This window comes from Silene latifolia, chromosome X, assembly GCF_048544455.1.
Source record: "Silene latifolia isolate original U9 population chromosome X, ASM4854445v1, whole genome shotgun sequence".
In the NCBI taxonomy this organism is placed as follows: Eukaryota; Viridiplantae; Streptophyta; class Magnoliopsida; order Caryophyllales; family Caryophyllaceae; genus Silene; species Silene latifolia.
Genome location: NC_133537.1, coordinates 156,618,106 through 156,637,405, shown reverse-complemented (window position 1 = coordinate 156,637,405; position 19,300 = coordinate 156,618,106). Strand labels below are relative to the sequence as shown.

At 41.1% G+C, this 19,300-nt stretch overlaps 1 non-coding gene across 1 annotated transcript; it reads left to right on the top strand.

Moving 5' to 3' along the window:
• The first annotated feature begins 1,270 nt into the window (after positions 1-1,270).
• LOC141625980 (small nucleolar RNA R71) lies at positions 1,271-1,377 on the top strand. The gene has a single exon (XR_012535717.1). It is a non-coding gene; the product is annotated as a small nucleolar RNA R71 (small nucleolar RNA).
• The last annotated feature ends 17,923 nt before the right edge of the window (positions 1,378-19,300 follow it).

Sequence of the window (19,300 nt, the reverse complement as noted above, 5' to 3'; positions counted from 1 at the left end):
TGGAGGTGAACTCCCTTGAAGTATTGCACTACTTACCTTAGTAAAGGCGATAGTCTCAAGTTTCCGGATCGACTTCTTCTTTGTGAGGATATCTTTCATGTACTTTGCATAGGCGGAACGTGATTGATTAATTCCGTGAAAGGAATTGAGACTTCTAAGTTCTTCACAATTTCCATGAACTTTCCAAGTTGATCATCAAATTTGGGCTTGGCTTGACGACTTGGAAAAGGAAGTCTAATCACAATGGGCTCCTTCTCTTTGGCCTTGTCTTCATTTTTCTTTGAACTTTCTTCTTTTGATGATTCCCCTTCTTTGGGGCTTTGCACCACAACTTCATTCTCACTAGCTTTCACAACTTCATTCTCAACTTGCTCCTTTGGTGCTTCATATCTTGTACCACTTCTCAAGTGAATGGCACTAACCGTTTCATGTCTAGGGGATTACTTTGAGGTGGTAATTGCCCCTTTGTCTTTGTGAGCTTGAAGATGCTAGTTGAGTCAATTGTGTTTCCAACATCTTGGTGTGAGCTAGAATGTTGTTGATGGTGGTGTCTTTTGCTTGGCTATCTTTTTGCATTTGGGTGAAAAATTCTTGTTGATTCTTTTGCATTTGGAGGACCGCTTTTTGGACATCAAAACCTTGGTCATTTTGGTGATTGTATGGATTTTGATTTTGGTAACCTTGGTTTTGATTGTAAAAGGGTCTTTGATTTTGATTTCTCATGGGTGGTGGAGTGTATGTTGTTTGAGGGTTTTGAACATTTTGGCTTTTGTATGAGAGATTTGGATGGAACTTGGTGTTTTCATTGTAAAAATTTGAATAAGGGGTACCACTTTTGTAAGCTTGGAAAGCATTAACTTGTTCGGTTGTTCCCCTACACTCACTTGAGTCATGGCCCAAAGTTCCACAATTCTCACATATCCCACTTGGGATTGATGAGGATGCCGTCATGGCATTGACATGATGCTTTGATGTTTTTGAGTTTTCCTCAAGTCTAGCCATAGCTTGTTCAAACTTCAAGTTGATTGTGTCAATGTGAGCACTAAGTTGAGCACCCAATTGAGTAACAGAGTCCACTTCATACTTTCCTCCTCTAGTAGCCTTGCGAGGTCTACTATATTGTGAATTATGGACCGCCATTTCCTCAATCTTGTTCCATGTTTGATTGTCATCAACTTCGGTGAACATTCCATTTGATCCCATATTGAGAATGTTCCTTGAATCTTCATATAAACCATTCCAAAATTGTTGCACTAAAAACCATTCGCTAAGTCCATGGTGAGGACATGAGCGACAAATACCTTTGAACCGCTCCCAAGCTTCATACAAAGATTCTTCATCCCTTTGCTTAAAACCCGTAATTTGAGCTCTTAGCATGTTAGTCTTCTCTGGTGGGTAGAATTTTTGTAGAAAGCTAGAGCTAGCTTCTTCCAAGAATCTATTCCAAGGGTGGCCTTATCAAGGCCCTTCAACCATTGCTTTGCGGTGCCGATTAACGAAAAAGGAAATAAGACCCATCTTATTTGGTCTTGAGTCACGCCCGTTTGAGAGATAGCTTCACAATAATCGCAAAAGGTTTCCATATGAGAATGAGGGTCCTCACTAGGCATTCCCCCGAATTGGCTCCTCTCAACTAGTTGGATGAAGGCGGACTTGGCAATAAAATTACCGGTGAGATGTTGCGGTGTAGGAGTACCATTTGGTAGATCCTCCTCGGTGGGTATAAAGTGTGACGAGAATTTAGGCATTGTAGGTGGATTTTGTGGGATATTGTGTAATGGGTTTTCTTCTCCTTCTATTGCGAAAGGATTGACAAACTCACTAGTGGGTTGAACAACTTCACCAACACCTCCCAAATTCCTCCTAACAAGTCTCCTATTATTCGTCAAGGTTCTTTCGATTTCACGGTCAAAAGGTAACAAATCTCTTTGTAACCTTCTAGACATGCAAAATATCAAACAACTCGAAAACAATTAGAACAAACCTTGAGGAGTTTTACTTCCCCAAGGTGAAAAAGACACAACTAATAACAATAAAAGAAATCTTAAATCAATTAAACACCGTCCCCGCAACGCGCCATTTTTGATCGAGTCCATTTCGTGTTCACAATTAAGCATATGTGGTCGTTGGTCAATGGTCGATACAAAACACAATTTATACTCCACAAACAACTCTACAATTAGTAAAGAGGCAAGTAAAGGTCGGATCCCAAGGGACGGGTATTGAAATGAGAATTCTATTGTAACTAGTAGTGTCTAGGGGTGTCACAAATTGGGTTGATGTAGAAGGTTACTAAACTAAAATAACAATGAAAATAAACTAGCAAGATGAATAAAATAAGGGGTGTAAACAATTGATTAAAGGCACTAGGGTGTCATGGGTTCATAGGGGAATCATGGGATATGATCATACAAACATGTTCTCAAATTATAAGCAAGCAATTATTGTTGTGATGGATTGAGTTGGGTTATATCTTACAATCCTAGGAAAGTTTGGGTCCCGAATCGATTAGATTGTACAACACCTACAAGTCGACTTAATCTTTCCTACTCAACACATGCATGGTCTAACAAGACTCGAGTTGGGTTATGTCTTACAAGTCAAGTTGAAAGGATAGAAGATGATAGTAAATGCAAGGATTCATAGGCTTAGCATTTCATCAAATATAACATGTGCATGTATTAAGATCAAAACAAGCAAGCAAATAAGATATGAAAGCATATTAATTTAAGCATGAATCATTCCCCATGTTGGTTTCCCTAATCACCCATTAAACCCTAGCTAAGAGACTACTCACTCATTATCATGTTGATCATGCTAGAAAGGTTGTCAATCATACTAACATAATGAAACATGATGAATAAATGAAAGTAATTAACAATAATTAAAAAGGGATTAAGAGATTATACCTACTAATGATTCCAATAATAAAGCAAGAATAATAGAAGTACTTGAATCCTAGATTGAGAGGTTGTCAATCTCCCAATAATAACCCAAATAATCTTCAATTACCCAAAATAAAGGAAGAACAAGAGAGAGATTAAAGAACTAAAACTTGGATTAAAACATGATTAATACTTGATTAATACTTGATTACAATATTAAAGAGAGATTTGATTGATATTAACTACCCTAATTATTGATAAGAAGAACATGCTCCTCTAATTAGCCTAATGGGGTATTTATAGTGAAAATTAGGGAGGATGCATTAGGTTTAACTAAGGGCTAAACTAGTAATTACACTTTTAAGTTGAGCAAGGAAAAGCCGGTATTTTCCGAGAGAAGGGCTTCTCTTTTCGTAGCTTGAAGAATGAAAAACGTCTTTGTCTTGAAATCCGTGCGGATCGAGTCGGACGGCCGGATCTGGGCCGAGAATCCGAGCGGATTCAGGAGAGGGACGCTCGGATTGTGCTGGGGAATCCGAGCGGATTCCAAGGTGGGACGCTCGGATTGGGCCGACGGACGGATTTGGTACAATCCGTTCGGATTGTTGGCCATCTTCAATTCTTCTTCTTTTTCTTCCCTTTTCTTCATAAATTCCTTGGGGATTTCCTCGGGGACTCAAGGATCCTTTTCTCAACATTGCTCTTCTACTATGATATGTACAAAGGCCTTCTAGTCTTGTCTCTCCTTGATGCTTGGTCATTGAATACAATCAATTTAGCCTCGTTTTGCCACGAAAATGCAAGATTCTTACTCCTTTCCTACCAAGGGATCAAAATCTCAAAGAATATGCAAAACAAAGAACTAAAGATAAGAAATGACCCAAATAGGCACTAAAAAGCATGGAAACGATGGTAATTCGGGGGCTAAATATGCGCCAATTATGGTCACATCAATGACGCGCATGAGATAGCTGGGATGAGTCATCACGTGGCAGTTAGAAGTCTTCTGCTGTGTCAGACGATGTTTTAAAGCTTTTATAGTTTTAGTAGTAGACCGTCTGAGGATGTTGCATTTCAGTTTATCAGTTTTGGTTTTGATCATGTAATCATTTAAACTATATTTACTTTTAAAGTACGTTTCTTTATTGTCTTATGATTATCATTGCCTCGGGTAACCGAGATGGTAGCACTTCCATGCCTTAAGTGGTCCTGGTAAGGCACTTGGAGTATGGGGGTGTTACAAAATGGTATCAGAGAGACGATCTTGAAACCTGTAACCACTGAATCTAATGAACCTAGGGAGTCTAATTAAAATGAACCCGGGGTAGAAGTTGTAGGAGCTAATGCAAAGACTTGGGAGACGTACTAAAGTCGCGAACTCGCCCTACAATTTTGAACCGGTCACCATAGGATATGAGTCGGGATCGCTATGTGTTTATCTTGTGAATTGTATATCTATATAGGGATGTGTGACTTGAATCAGTGGATGTACGTATGTGGATAATGGGGAATGTGTAGAAAAGATGGTGATGATGTGATTTCATATGTTGTTGGTTGAAAGCATGTCGCATGATAGTTGGTTTACAATGTTGGTTGGAATTGTTAGAAAAGTGTATGAGAATGGTGAGTAATGTGGTGGAAAAAGGAAGTAGTTCATATATGATATGATTATACATAATTTTGTTTGTGTAATTTTATATAATGATTTCTTATAAATGTCTACTATTGTTCATATGTATATGTTGTATGAAGAATGTGGCGGAAATGGATGAATTGATTGGAAAAGATGGAGTGGCAATTGCATGAGAATATGAATTTTGTGATTATGAATATGTTTAAGTGACGAAGTTTATTTGTAATATGGTTGTATTAGTAACATGGAAATAGGATTTGTAATGTATGAGTATGTTTTGTTTACGAAAAGTGATAGAATAAAAGCATGTGGGTAAGTCATGATTGGCAAGTTAAATAAATTATTTGCATGATGAATGTTGTTGCTTTGCTTTCGAAAATAGTAACATGTGATTGGGACTACTGTTTTTATGAGTATTGGGTTGTTTTTGTTTACCTTGTTGTCGTTTAAGTTGTTTGGAAGTAAAATCAAGTAGTTGTGTTTTTCGATTATAAATAGGTTGTCTTTAAACTGTTATAACTTGAGATTTATAAATGATTTTAATGTGATTCCAATTGGAGGCGATAGCTTGTTCTTTTACGATTCTAACGATAGGTCACACGCCCAAAACGACCAAGAAACGAGTGAGTTATGACTGTTTTACGAAAACTGGACAAAGTCTTTGAGAAATGCGTAGGGTACTCGATCGAGTGGCCCTCACTCGATCGAGTGCACCTTGGTACTCGATCGAGTACCCCTTACTCGATCGAGTAGCCCCGGATAATTTGTTATATGTGTCTCTGACTTTCACCTACTCGATCGAGTAAGTCATTTACTCGATCGAGTGGCCTGTACTCGATCTAGTGACCCCTATTTTGGGTCATATGCTTATCTTTTGACTTCGTTGCATATTATGTTTAATTCAAAGGCGTTATTTTGCTTCTTTATGCATTGTTTTACATGTATGTTGGTCTTGACGCGTAAGTTACCCAATCTTGTGGTGTGGTGAGTGGCACCTGTGGTGAGTATGAATTCGGTGGGAGGACATGAGTTATATGTGGTTGCGATAGATAGTGGAAAAAGAAAAGGAAGATCGTTATGGCTTAATTGAGACATAGAGCATGTTTTCTGAGATGAGATGAGATGAGTGATATGATTGTGTGTTGAGTAACGTAAAAGTAAGTGAATATGGGCAAGGGATGATGTGAGTCTAAGGAACGTGAGAATGAAAGGATTGAGAGTAAGGATGTGGATAGTGCCAACTTGAGATGTGTAAAGAATTATGGAGGGAGATGGTTAGGAGTCGTGTGGGTTAATAATATACATAGTGAAAGTTCGTTTTAAAGGGGTTGAGAAGAGTGGTATATAGTGAACTTTGTGGAGACATGTCGCGAGGTGGATTTGTAGACAGTGAGTGAGTTTGGGAGATTTGGTCTATTAAGAGGTGAAACTATTGTGGGATTTCTTTGGGCAATTAGCGGTATGAAAGGAATTTTGATTTCTAGAGATGTAAAAAAAAAGGGAGATGCAATTGTTTGAACATTAAACGTTGATTCTATGGACAGATTAATGGCAAGGGTGAGTGATAGCAAGATAAGAAAAGATCGATGGTAAGAAAGAGGGAGATGATATCGATATAAAATAATGAGATGTGAGTTTTGGAGCAATGAGAAGGTAACCGGGGCACTAGGGAAATAGATAGAAATAACGAAGAGTAGAATTACTAAGGGATTTTGTCGAGGGTAAACGAAAAGAATGAGGGGAGTAAAACTAGGAACATGTTCACCGAGGTTATGTGATATAAAAGTAAGGAATTGTCGAGATGTATGATACTATCACGAGGATTTGAGTTTACAATATATAGAAGTTCCAGGACAACATGATAATCATGAGTTTCGAGGAATTAAAGAAAGTAAAAGTTGGGTAAAGAATTTGCACGATACGAGATTTTGGTGGTGAGTCGGGTGACTATACAATTAAGGATAGTATTGGGAAGAATGTTGAGGTAATGTTGTTGATGGATTTGATGTTCGTTATTTGGGATGTTAACCACAGATAAGAAAGAAATCGTGATGTTTAGAGATGAGTGTAAGAGGTTTGATGCCCGGACAGTGGTAGTGTTATGGTTTGTGACTAGTAGTTAAGGGTGATGGTATATTAGAAAGGTAGCAATTCTAATGAGGTTGATTTTGTAGAGGCCAGATTGATATGTATGGTTGTAAGGAAGTATATGTGACACCCTCAATTATCGCGGAAAAGTAAACACGTAATTCTAGAATAAAACTGCATGGATATGTTTGTAATAGGTTCAATTGGGTAAAAACCTGTAATTTTAAAACCTGAACCTGTTATAAAGATATCCAAATTGGAAGGTGTCAAACATACAAGGTCTAACTAGAAGTGTCATAACATAACCATCGCTAAAGTCGCGAATAGCAAATTTTACAACCAAATGTAAAGAGGGAGACATATGTCCCTAAAATGTATGTGACATAAAAAGTGTTTAAGGGTCACAATAAAATAAAGCCAATCTAGGTTCCAAGGTTACTTTGCTCGCTAGCTCGTCCATGTACCCCATATATGCATCACCTACCTGTCATTCGCATTTTATACAAATACGAAAGCCACAGCCAGTGGGGAGTAACTCCGATTTCTCCCAGCCACGAAATGTCATAATTAATATAACATGTAAACATAAGAATATGAATACGAATCACACACTGCCTTAGCATATAGATGCTAGACAATCGTGCTTATCATGTGAACAACAATATAACAACACATAGTCCTAGCATGTGAATACTAGACCGACTCATACTACACTATCATGTGAATCACATAACATCCAGGAATCCAAACTCTATCAACCATAGCCGGCTTGCATCTCACCTTCTATGATTCATAGAATCATCAAACAAGAAAGGGCAATATATCAAAGATAGGTATAAGTTCTTAGTCCCGTCAATAGTCACTTTGTAACTCGAGTCTATACCACGAGGTAGGGAAGGTAATCAAACCGGTATCTTGGCTCAGAGGTTCTATCAAAACATGGCCAAGACACAACACAACCCTAGTACTAAATTTGCGCAGACCTAGACATGCGGATACACACCACCGCACCCAAGACCCACAATTTTTCTAAAACAAAGTGAGTACCCTAAGGAGTCCACCAAAGGGTTGGCTAGTACTTAAGCTGACCACTTACTCTCAAAATAAGTAACGAGGTCATGCCCCAACTTGGATATAAACCCACCAAGTCAGGAACACAGAGGCTATTAAGCAGTGAACATACACTCGTCAAAGACTATAATGACCTATCTATGATGAAGGCCGAAATACTCACCTAGGACCTAGTCCCAGCTAGTCCCAGCTTGAATACTTTAGCCCACACCACACAAGACAAGTAGGATACCCAATTAACCATAAGAGGGGCAAAGAGTCCAACTTACCAACATAAATGCTAACATTCTATCATGTGAAAGGCTATATAAATGTCTATTCAGCAGAGAATCCAACCATATCCTCAATGTCATCAATAACCAAATTATAGCTAACCATCAATATCATAGTCCATGAGAATAAACTACAATGGCTAAAGGCAAACAAGACTCAAGCATAAGGCATCCAAAGCATCCAACAACCAACATGTGAAATGATAATTACAAATATCAAGGCATAACATAAAACCTCCAATAACAACCAATCTTACCTCAAAAACAAACCCTCGACCCGAGTCAGAATGTTCTGGAATGTTCCGGATATTTCTATTCCAAATTTCATAAATTTTATCATTTGGCAAATAATATCCCGTAATATTCATATAATATATTAAAGATATTCGAATTATTTCCGTCCTACCATAACTCAAACGCGAAATCTTGCTTCAAATAGAGGAAACCTCACAGGAATAGACGCAAAGAGCGCTGCGCCTCTTCCAAGAGACGCAGATGGTCTTTGCACCTCTTCTCAGGCCCTTTTCTGCATGTTTCACGTATCTTTTTCATATCTTTCCGAGATTCACTTCCAAAGAGTCTCCGAAACCCTAATTCCTTCACGTGATTAGTATAAATAGGAGCCTTCGCTCCTCATATTTCTCACGCGAGTGTCCGCCCTTCTCTTCTCCCTTTGCATTCTAGACTTTGTTCTTACTTATTGGCGCCTACGTGCTTGAACTTTCGACCACGTAAGCTCGGATCTTTCCGGGTACCAGCCTCTCCGTTGCATGACCGACCAATTTGACCAACTACACTCAATCCACTTAATTAATCAATCGTTTTCCTCTTACGAGGGCACTCTCTTTGCATTCGCGTCGAGCATCACTAATCGATATCTTAGTTCTTCTCGTTCCGTCAACATGTAAGTCTGAGGGTGTATAATCCTTATTTATTTATTTATTGTATTTTACTTTTCGTATCATCCATTGTAAGGTTTACGTCGAAAATACCATTAAAACCGATTTCTAAAACCCTTTGTTAAAACCTGTTTTTGCGGATTTCCGATAAGTAACAAATCGAGAAAGGACGCAAAGAATCGCTGCGCCTCTTCGAAGGAGCGCAGTTCCTGCTGCGCCTCTTCGTGAGGCTGCCGCAGTTCCTGCTTCCTTTCTTCTTCGTTTGTCCTCTGTAATTCGTGTTCAAATTCTTTCCTTTGTTTGTTTCGTCTGTTAATTCTTCGTCTTAATATCATAATAATCCATAGGTATTATAATCATTCATCATTAGTATGTTTTAATTTATCATAAATCCGACTTAAATCCCTAATAATCCATATTTGCGGGTTTTCGTCATTAAATTCAAACCCGGATTTTAGAGATTCAATTTGTTCATATTGAGTTTACGAATTCGTCATTGATATAGTTTTCATCTGTTTACTCGCATGTTCGTCACATATTCGTTGTATATCCGTTGTATTTGGCCTAGTTGACTTATTTCAATAGAGGACTCATTAATATTTTCATCATAATTTCATGTAAATAATCCGTTTCCGGTTCATCCCATCCATGTTTATCGCTTTTATGACCATCATTCACACGTAATTAACCTATTAATCACTTCCGTCCGAGTAAATATTTTAATCCATCATTAAATTCATCAATTCAAATTAACGGTTTTGCGATTCGCTTCACGGCCTGGGAACTCACCCTTGAAACAGACGCAAAGAATCGCCGCGCCTCTTCCAGAGGGCGCGATCTGCTGCGCTGTTCCAGATGATTTACGTCCCGAACTCCGTTTCTGCCTTGACCTAGTTTAATTAGCTTACGTATTAATTAAATATTATCCGTATTATCACTTCTGTCCTGTTCGTTAATTTCTTTCTTTCTTTCTTTTATTTGTTTTCTCAAATTATCCGTTTTGAAGGTATTTTCGACATAAATCGCCTATTCCAATGTAATTATTGTAATTTTCATTATTGTAATTCATAATTATTGTAATTTTCTTTCATCATTTGTATGTTCTCACATGTAAATGAGCATTAAATCCTACTTCGACCCAATTGTTTGCTAACTAATTGTCAACCGACTTAGTATTAATTCTCACATGCTAGGATTAAAACTTGGATGTTGCATTGCATGCATATAGCCGATGATATATCAAGTACGAATAACTTCCCTAATCATTAGTAGAGGCCGCTATCGAGGCGGGCGGGATTAGGTGTTCGATCAAAAGAGCTTCCTAATACGTACCCTCACCCCTTACTCCAGATATCTGTGAGCACCCGTGTTCATTGGCATCCGCGAGAGTCATTCTAGACATAGAATGCTAAGGGTAACGATTGCTTAGTGTTCATGTCTCTACTTTGTGTCTTGACATGACACGAGGTATTCGAACGGTTCCAATTTCCCATAAAAATTGGTGGCGACTCCATACAAAATGCAAACGCTTGTTTCGTTTCTCACCAAAGCGCCCGTGGCGGCCCGCCCAGCTGTCAACTTTGGCGACTCACTGGGAAATACACTTACGTGTAGCCAAGGGTGAAACTTGAACAAGGTTAGGGAATAGTTTGTACAAGACAATTGTCGGTTTTCATAAATCGGTCTTCCTAGACCGTTTAATTCGGCCTTCCTAGGCCCAACCCAACCCATTCGACCAATCGTCCCGTCTAAACGGTCCTAATTCTTATTTGGGCCTAAGGATGGATAGCGATTGACGTCATCCATACCATGATGCTTACTCTTGTTTGTATCTAGGGCCTTCACTACTTGAGGAAATGGACTAGAATCGGCCTTACTCTTGTTTGGCACGAGCCTCTCCCACGACTTCGGGTTTGATGGTTCGGTATGGCAACCCACCCTTTAAACCAAAACCCTTCTAAATGCACTCAAAGATCCCGTTATAATGCTTGTATAAATGTGTAAACCTTATGTGATCACCACTTCTAAACAAAATCATGACGAATTTTCAAAAATCAAAAACCAATTTCAAAACAAAATTTCGAAAAAAAAGGGCCTTCAATTAGCGCAAAATCCGGTCAAAACTCTGTCCGTTTTTCGTGTCAAAATTCGGGCCACAAGCCCATTTCAAAGCCTCACTTCGAGTCCACTCCTACAACTACACTACAGTTGACTAGGACACACATTTTCAAAGACCTTGTCTTTCTTCAAAACTCCCTCAACACAAGTGGCACACACCCACTTCACGAGTCAAAACTTTTCCTCTTTTAGCAAGTGTGATAGAATGGTCGATCGTGTTTTGATTCGTCGCCGATCTCTTATCCAGTTTCCAAGATGCCCGGATCAAGTGATGAAACGAATCTCCAACAAATTCAAGATAGTAATGATCAAATCCTCGCCGCGCTAGCCCAAATGCAAATTACCCAAGACCAAACATATGCCCGCCTTGACCTTATCGAAGGCCGTATCTTTTCCGTGGAGGGAAGGTTACCTCCTCATGAAAGTGAAGTACTACGTAATTCCGATGACGAGTCTAGGGATGAGAATCCTATCATAGGGACGATCGCAAATGAGAAAAAACTCCAATACCTAGAGGAGCAATTGATGTACCTTAAGGGGGATGGCATTTATAGGGAAAACAATCGCAAGTATGAAGCCGTCAATTCCAAATTGCCAACCAACTTTAGCATGACGGATATCCCTAAGTTCAAAGGGCATGAGAACCCTTTGAATCACATCTGCGCCTTCAAGGATTACATGTCTATCAAAGGCATCAAACTCGAGATGTTCTTAAGGATCTTTCCTTCATCTCTTGACACCATCCTGAGGCAATGGTTCTACACTTTAGATCACAAGAAGGTCGCTACTTGGGAAGACGCCGCAATCGAGTTCTCTAAACAATATGCGGATAATGCCGAGATCCAAGTCAACATGCGTACTCTAGAGGTTCTTACCCAAAATGACAAAGAAGGATTCACCGACTTTCTAAGTAGGTGGAGGAAGACTAGTACTCAACTAGTTGAACGCCCGGATGAGGTTACTCTTGTGGAAAAGTTTGTGGATAATCTCAAGCCCATATATGCCAACCATTTGAGATATCAAAACATCAAGACTTTCAAGGACTTAACCGTATTAGGGACGCGAATTGAAGATGACATCCGTAAAGGACTCTTGTCCAAAACGGTAGGTCGAGGATATCAAGGGTCCACAAGTCGTTCATACGGCTCTACTAGCAAGACCGACGAAGTTAACCTTCTCGAGCCATCTAAGAAAACTACTCCACCAAGGAAATTCACAAACCTTGGGGATACGTACTCCAACGCTCTAAAAAGGTTAATGAAGCAAGGTAAACTCCAACCCATTGGACCTACTCCCGAACCCGAAAGGAAGTCCAAGTTTTGGGATGAAAATTCATCTTTGTGAATACCATAGGGGCAAAGGGCACGACACAGAAAAATGCTACAAGTTGAAACACGTGCTTCAAGATATGATTGAAGATGGTCGACTTCCAATTCCACCAGGAGGTAAGCCCAACAACACTCAGAATCCTCTTGGAGTTCTAGTGATTACAAGTGACGAATCTACCTTAGATTGCTCATACCTCATTTCTCCCACCGAAAGTGAAATTCATGCAATTGAGAAGGAAAGGCTCTACTCTACTATCTCCCCTACCATTTCCGACTTCATCACATGGGCAAGGAGTGTAGATAGACAAGTGTGGGAACTAGAAAGCATGGTAACGACCTTGCGCAATCCCAACGCAATACCTAAAGAACGTGTACCATTGACCTTCTCTCAAAATGCCACTATGCAAGAAGTAGTCACCGTGGTTGATAAACTAGTCGATCAAATCATACGACTAGAAGGTGACATCATGAGAATGAAGGAACTAGCTGCAGTTAATAGGGTTTGGGCCGATGACGATGAGGACGAATATCTCATTGAAAACTCCCTAGTCAAGGAAATAGTCCAAAATGGTGAAGACCAAGATGTGGATCACCTAACTCGTTCGGGTCGCCCATATCAAAGCACTACTCAAAACGGTCCAACCAACGTCATCACACCAAATGACAACGAAGATGACCCCACTGATCATTTGCTCAAGCAATTACAGAAGACCAAGGCTGATCTTTCAGTCTGGCAACTAGTGGCAAGCTCATTTCCGCATCGCCAAGCTTTACTACAAGCTTTGGCCAAATTGAATGTAGCACATAACTCCACTCCTGAAGATGTAGTCAACTTGGTCTTCCAAGAATCACCTAAGCTAAGTAATCCTATTACTTTCTCGGATGAAGACTTGCCACCTTTTGGCGCTAGTCACAACCTTGCTCTATACATCACTGTCATCTGTCTAAAGAAAAATGTGCCAATGACCTTGGTGGATGATGGCTCCGCGGTCAACGTCATACCCCTCAAAACGGCATACAAACTAGGCATGAAAGAGTCGGATTGGACTCCTACAAATCAAGGTGTTCGTGCATATGACGGTACGCGACGAAAAGTGGTAGGACTTGCTAGCCTAACCATAGCCACAGGACCAATCGAACGGAAGGTTAACTTCCAAATAGTGGACATCGAAGCTTCATTCAACATACTTCTGGGAAGGCCTTGGATTCATGCTTCCAAAGCGGTAACATCCACCCTTCATCAAAAGATCAAGATTCCACTAAATGGCAAAGTAGTGACGATCACTTCGTCACCCATCAAGGCAATAATCGAGAAGCAATCAAACAAACAAGTCCTTGCGGATCCCGTATACGAACTTGGGGGCTTCCAAAGTGTAAGCGTCATAGAGAGTGAGTTGGCACCCTTATACTATAATCCCTACTCCAACTTGGTGGTCAACCACATACTCAAATCCCAGGGATACTTCCCCGAAATGCCTTTGAACCCTATTCGGAAGAATACCTTCGCACCATACAAGGAAGGCAACTCAACAAGAATACCACTTGGGTGGGTACAAACCCACAAAAGAAGAAGTTCTCGACATGCTAGCCCAAGTCCAAAACCGCAAGCACGTGGGAGTCCAAATGAGGCCATATCTCCCTACTTTAAATGGGTACTTTGTTCAAGAAGGAAGTTCAGAACTCTTTCATGGATTTCCCGAACCTTGGCATTATCTTGAGAGGAAGTTAGCCGGAATTGAAATCTTTCACGATTGCTACTTCATTCCTCCGAAAAGCGGTTCCTACCGTCAAAACCCGTCAAGCACCTTGCTTAGACGAACAAGCTGTTAGCCTATTGTTTGGAGAAGACCGATTCGTTAGGGTCGCAGGATGAGATCATTACTATGATACTTGACGATCACTTCAACCCCACCGCGTTGATCACGAAACCGACACAAAGCGGAGAAAGGATGGAGAAAATCTATCAAATGGACCAACAACCAAGGAAGACTCTTCAAGCTCACCACTTGAGAAGGAGAGATGTTCAAAGGAGAACCGAAGACGACGAGTTCGAGTCGAGTCGGAGTCGAGTCGAGTCGAGTCGGAGTCTAGAGAAGTCATTAGAGAGTCTACTTCTGTTGTCATCCCCACTCCCTTCGTTTCTCCTAGCTTAGCCTCGAGTAGTCACGAGGTTCGGGAAATGCCCCACCATCGTCCCTTTGCCACCACCGACCATGGATCGATTGGCTTCTTTGTTTCAACTTTACTCAAATCTTAATGTGAATAAATCGGGTTACGCTTACTCTTTGTGTTATCTTGAGTGCAATTCTGTTTTTGATGATACGAGGATGACCAAGACCCAGACTTGACCGAAATACCTCCCTACGTAGCCAAAGAAATACTACAGGAAGGGGAAGGGGGACCTGTAATAGAGGACACCGAACCCATCAATGTAGGAACCGAACTAGAACCCAAAGAACTTAGGATAGGGACTACCTTGAGCTCAACCGAAAGGGCCGATTTCATAGACCTCCTAAATGAATTCAAAGACGTTTTCGCTTGGTCCTACAAAGACATGCCAGGAATCGACAGGGATATTGCCGAGCATAGAATTCCGATTAAGCCGTATTTCAAACCCGTGAAACGTAAGCTTGACGAATGAGAACGAATGGGCTCTAAAGATTAAGGAAGAAGTTGACAAGCAATTCAAAGCCGGGTTCATCAAAGTTTCCGAGTATTCTGACTGGGTAGCTAACATAGTACCCGTGCCCAAAAAGGATGGGAGAATCCGTGTTTGTGTTGATTTTAGGGACTTGAACAAAGCAAGTCCAAAAGATGACTTCCCTCTACCTCACATTGACATATTGGTAGATAATACTGCAGACCATGCATTACTATCCTTCATGGATGGGTATGCGGGTTATAATCAAATCAAGATGGCCATGGAAGATATGCACAAGACCGCATTTGTCACCCAATGGGGAATCTATTGCTATACGGTAATGCCGTTCGGATTGATCAACGCCGGAGCTACATACCAACGCACCGCAACTACACTCCTACACGACATGATGCACAAAGAAGTTGAGGTATACGTAGATGACATGATCGTCAAATCCAAGGAAAGAGAGGGACATATTGCGAACCTTCGCAAGTTCTTCGCAAGGCTACGAAAGTACAACATGAGACTCAACCCCCAGAAATGCACATTTGGGGTAACATCTGGGAAACTCTTGGGATACGTCGTTAGCCAGCGCGATATAGAAATAGATCCTTCAAAAATCAAAGCTCTGATCGAAATGCCACAACCTCAAACAGAAAAAGAAGTCAGAGGATTCCTGGGAAAAGTACAATACATAAGTCGATTCATATCGAAACTTACGATGATTTGTGAGCCTATCTTCAAGAAACTCAAGAAAACAGACCATACCATGTGGGATGATGATTGTCAAAAGGCGTTTGACCGAATTAAGGAGATATCAAGGCTAAACCACCGTGCTCATGCCGCCACAACGAGATCAACCTCTTGGTTTATATCTCACAAAGAATTAAACCGCCATGGGTGCCATGCTGGCTCAAACTGTAGGAAGCGAAGAAAGAACTATTTACTATCTAAGTAAGAAGTTCTTGGAATATGAGTGCAAATACTCACAACTCGAAAAGACATGCCTCACTCTTGTGTGGGCAACGAAGAAGCTACGTCACTACATGCTTAGCTACTCCGTCAAGATATACTCCAAAATGGATCCAGTCAAATACCTCTTCGAGAAACCCGTCCTTAACGGACGTCTGGCAAGATGGACTTTGATGCTCTCAGAATTCGACCTCAAATATGTGCCACTGAAAGTTATAAAAGTCGCGCCGTCGCCGAATTCTTCGCAGAAAATCCTATCAATGACGCACAAACCATAGATACTTGGTCATTCCCCGACGAGGACATACTTCAAACTGATGTAGACTCCTGGGACCTATACTTTGATGGAGCATCAAACTTAAGAGGGTTCGGAATAGGAGTGTTGCTCATTTCTCCGAAGGTGAGCATACACCGATTCTTTGTCAAAACTCGACTTCGAGGTGACAAACAATGCTTTGCAGAATCTGACTTGTCTCATTGGACTACAAGCGGCAGTAAGCTTAGGCATTAAAAACCTCCGAGTACATGGGGATTCATCACTGATCATCAACCAAGTTACAGGATCTTGGAAAATCCGAAGTGAAAGCGCACCCTATCAGGCTAAGATAGACCAAGTCGCTCAATTCTTTGATCATGTAACATACCTACACCTACCTCGGGAGGAAAATCAATTTGCAGACGCTCTTGCGAAACTTGCATCTCTGATAAATATGCCAGATCACATGATAGAAATGCCTTTGTGTATCGAACGACGGTCAGAGCCGGCTTATGTCCATCAAATCACCGATGAAGAGGAAATCGCACAGGAACCCTGGTTCCAAGCAATCCTGAATTTCAAGCTTAATGGTACCTATCCACCAGATATGGACAAGAGGGGACAACGCGCTATACGTCTACTAGCTTCCCAATACATTCTGATGCAAGGAGAATTATACAAAAGAACACCTCTTGGTGTAGTCCTACGATGCCTTGATCATTCACAGGCATGAAAGGTGATGGAAGAAGTCCACGACGGAGAATGCGGTCCTCACATGAGCGGGCCTATGATGGCAAAGAAAATCACACGTTTGGGATATTATTGGACCACAATGGAATCCGATTGCATCAAATACGTGAGACGTTGCCACAATTGTCAAATCTTCGGGAATGTACAACATGTCCCTCCTTCGTTGCTCTACACGATGACATCTCCTTGGCCATTCTCTGCATGGGGAATTGACATAATCGGAAAATAACCCACCGAACAGGAGGTCACTGTTTCATCCTAGTGGCAATTGACTATTTTACCAAATGGGTAGAAGCGGCTTCCTACACTGGTCTTACGGCAAAAAATGTGGCCAAATTCATACAAAATAACATCATCCGTCGATATGGTTGCCCACATGAGATCATTAGCGATAATGGGTCGCACTTTCAAGCTGAAACCGAGCAATTGCTAGCCAAATACAATAGCAAGCATCACCACTCTTCGCCCTATGGACCACAGACTAACGGCGCGGTAGAGGCAGCAAACAAGAATGTTGTCACAATTCTCAAGAAAATGATTGACAACTATAGAGATTGGCCAAGCAAGATACCTTTCGCCTTATGGGGGTACCGTACATCTGTCAGGACGCCCACTGGGGCTACTCCTTTCTATTTGACCTACGGCATGGAAGCCGTACAACCAGTCGAGCTAGAGATACCATCCTTGCGTATTCTACTAGAAAGTCAAATCCCGGAGGCCGATTGGAAGAGGGATAGGTATGAAGAACTCATCCTCCTAGATGAACGTAGGCTACGCGCCTTACATAATGTCCAAACATATCAAGCACGTATCAAACGAGCTTTCAACAAAAGGGTTAGGCCAAGAAATATCAAAGAAGGAGACTTAGTACTCAAATCGGTTAGAGCTCTTTTACCTGTCGACCCAAGGGGAAAATTCAAACCTAATTGGGCGGACCATTTCTAGTCAAATCCATACTCCCAGGGGGTGCGGTTAGAATCACGGACCTAGATGGGAATGAGTTTTCAAACCCCACAAACCTTGACCAATTGAAACGGTACTATGCCTAGAATAGGACAAACACGCGCCTCGCGTAAACCCATGTGTCGCTCTTGTGGCACTAAATAAACGGCCCCTGGCCAAGCTGAAATAAGCTAAATGTCACTGTGCTCTTGCATTTTGACAAGTTTGTCATCCTCATATCATCAAACAAACTAAATTCGCACCTCCAGAGTAAGCAAAAGCTCATGCTTATTTCCTATGTTCATTACAAGCTCTTGCTTCGAACAATTATTCTTTTACATTTACTCGAACTACGCGCAAGGGTTTGATTTCGCTTTTTAAGTGAATACGTAGGCAATCCTTTACAGGATTCAACCCATTATATCTAAAATGTAAATAGAAGGACATTTGCATTGCATTTGAAATTCGACAAGAATAATAAGTGGAAAATCTCAACGGTTTCATAACCATTTAACCTTTTTTATTTCATTCACTTTCTAATAATAATAGTAGTACGTTACATAATAAAAATAGAATAGGCTAGGATTCTAAAAATCCCTCCTTTTTATTACAATAATAATAATAATAATAAAATAATAATAAAGAGACTTGGGCTATTCCTCCATTTTCCCCTTGCCCTTGTCATTCTTGTCATATTTCTTGTCACGACCTCGAGCCGGGCGCTCTTGCACCACTTCAGACCTAATCACCAACGGTCTTTCTCGAGGCCTGACTCTTCCGTTCTTGCCAACCACCACCTCTGCGACAGGAGTAGTCTTTGATTTCTTTGAAGGATGAATGACTTGAAACCCGGCTTCTTCTTCTCCCTCTGTCGATGCTTCTCCTTCTCTTTCTCTCCCTCGCACCTTTGTAATCGCGGCTCACGTTTTTAGTCTTTTGCGCTCTTCCGGAGTTGCAGCCTTTCTCCACCTCAGATAAGAATCCGACACCCACAAAGCATTGGTGGAGAAGCTCAAGAACCACATGTTTCTTTGGGCCCATTTAATAGCCCACTCTCTTCGGCTTTCCGTAGTAAGTGCCATAGCAGTCTGCGGGACGGTATCAAGCCTAGGGATCTTCTGCTTCAGCCCAACTTGCCTCATCAGTCTTTCCGGAAAGATGCATACCATAAAGTCCAATCCCGGAATGCGCACGGACCTAGTGGGATCCAAAGAAGATACTCCAAAGGTGTGAACTTGAGGTGCCACCACGGACAACCCACCTAATCAACGGACCATCATCATTCTTCAGCTTGTTCTTCCAATAGTCACAGACCCGGGTAAAGTCCACCATGTACAACCGCGTCCTCATCGCAATCGAACGAGCATGATAGGAAAGTGCATGAACTGGGGGCTTGATCAATCGGAGCCGTTCCGTAAGCCAAACCTACCAAGAGCAGGCAATAG